General features: G+C 51.5%; 1 protein-coding gene across 1 annotated transcript in view; it reads left to right on the forward strand.

Annotated features, from left to right (window-relative positions):
* Positions 1–41: 41 nt before the first annotated feature.
* TNRC6A (trinucleotide repeat containing 6A) overlaps positions 42–2,041 on the forward strand; it is a 71,206-nt gene continuing 69,206 nt past the window's right edge. Inside the window, exon 1 of the mRNA XM_023520630.1 lies at positions 42–89. The gene's annotated coding sequence lies outside the window, so the exon portion shown is untranslated. The remainder of the gene's footprint in view (positions 90–2,041) is intronic.

A 2,041-nucleotide genomic window follows, 5' to 3' on the forward strand; every position in this document is an offset into this window, starting at 1 on the left:
TCACGCGCATCCCTCTCCCTCCCTCCCTCTCTCTCTTGCAGAGCATTGGAAGCTAAAGCTACCAAAGACGTGGAGACGAGCCCCAGCAGGTAAGATGGGCGCGTCTGCCGCCTCCCGCCCCGCGAGCCGTGCGGCCCCGCTCGGCGCGCCCCTCCCGGCTCGCGAAGTCGCCCCGCGCTGCTTTCTTGCGCACGCAGGGAGCATGAGGCCGCAGGGGACCGTGGATGGAGGGACTGCGGGGAGATGCAGAGTGACGCGTGTGTCCCTTCCTTGGGCGGCGGGGAGCGGGGGGTGGAGAGGACCAGCGGGAAGCAATTCTTGTAAACTTAGTTAAAGCATTCTCCCCCTTTTAGAATTTAATTAGGGGACTTGTGCATTAATTACTGTCGTAAATGGTTGCAGGCATTGTGTGACTCAGGATCGAGGCCGCCCTTATGGCGGGCTGTCAAACTGTTTTGGCTTCCCCGTTATTACTTTGTAACTCAGATTGTTGCCTTTATAAGAAGATACTATGTGTTCGCATTCCCACCACCCCACCACCCCACCCCCCCTCACCCCAACGCTGGCGTCGGGCGCATTCTGTTGCACCGGGAACGGCTTTGCCCTTGAACTTTACCAAGCAGAAACTGCGTTTTGTTTTCTTTTGAAACTACGTTCGGGTCTGCGTTCGGTGTGTGCTCTTTTTACGGGCCAGTAAAATTAAAAATCTCTTCCCCGTAAGTGGTTATCACTCGTCCGGGGCCTGGGTGCTTTTGCACGGGTGACTTAAATCGCCACGAAGGGAGTCGTTGCTTTTTAAAGGATGCCTTTATGGAAACGTTTCGCTTTATCGACTGTGATTGCTCAAGTGTCAGGGCGTTGCACCGTATTTAACTCTTTTTCACATTTTCTGCCTTGCAGTCTTTTCCTTGTCCGCTGCTTTCTTTTGCGTCGGTTTGGGACATTCCGAGAAACTTCTAGATTAACCCAATTAGTGAGCAGCTTGCTTTCCCTTCCACGGGACGGAACACAATTTCTCCCTGATGCAGTCTGTGCTCGATGACTGTAAATTTTAGGTTTATGTTGAGATTATTAACACACAGTTCAAATCGTCGGAAGATTTTTCACTATACAGAATCTTCCAGATTGCTGCTTTTGCATTTTTGAGATGCGATTCTTTTAAGGGGATCACGGAAGAATCTGCTCAGCTGGTAAAGGGTGGGCATCGTTGGCTTGCCAGATAAGATTTTGTCACTCGAAGTAAGTACGGGATCATTTAAAGGAAATTAAGTCTGACACCGCTGACTTAACTGTTTGTTGGACTTTTAAATTTTTTTGTCAGAAGTTATTAAGGAAATTTTAGATATGAAACCATTAAAGAAAACGGGTGGAATTTTTCAGGTGTAATTTCAGCAGCAGAAAGGAGCTTGGAGTTGGGTCTTTTTCTCCCTCCGTTTTGGTTTTGCCAGGTAACTACATCAGTATAATTCCTATAGGGCTTTCTAGCACTTCGTATGCTGTCCCATTAGACAGAACTCAGTTTCTGTATCAGCTGTGCATCAGAATTTGAATTCCAGCTCTGCCACTTGCGTGACCTTGGCTCTCGACGAATCTCTTGGTCTCTGTGCCTAATCTATAAAATGAGAGGCAGCGGCCAGCCAGTCGCTCAGGTCTGTAGGCCCCTTGGGTTCTATGAAAAGAAGTCAGGGGTTTTTCCTGAACAGAAAGCAGGTACCGTCCAGAAGGGCTGTGATACGTGCATGAGTAACTGACACCGGGCGGGTGCCATCTCATGCACATGCTTGAGGGTCTCGGATTGGTCAGAAGGGATGAACAGGAAGAACGGGCATGGAGGAGGAGAGAGGGCAGTGCGTGCTGAGGACCGTGGCGGGCCGTTGCCCCAAGGTTCAGCGTGCTCCAGGAGAGATGCCGTGATGCCCGGCGGACGCCTTTCAGCTCCGGCTGCGGCTCCGTGCGCCCCGCTTCCCCGTCAGGAGTGTCCCTGTCCTTGCCGTGCGTGCCCTCCCCGGGAAGTCAGGGCACTGTCCCGTCAGGCGGCATT

Source organism: Pteropus vampyrus, unplaced genomic scaffold (genome assembly GCF_000151845.1).
Source record: "Pteropus vampyrus isolate Shadow unplaced genomic scaffold, Pvam_2.0 Scaffold274, whole genome shotgun sequence".
NCBI lineage: Eukaryota > Metazoa > Chordata > Mammalia > Chiroptera > Pteropodidae > Pteropus > Pteropus vampyrus.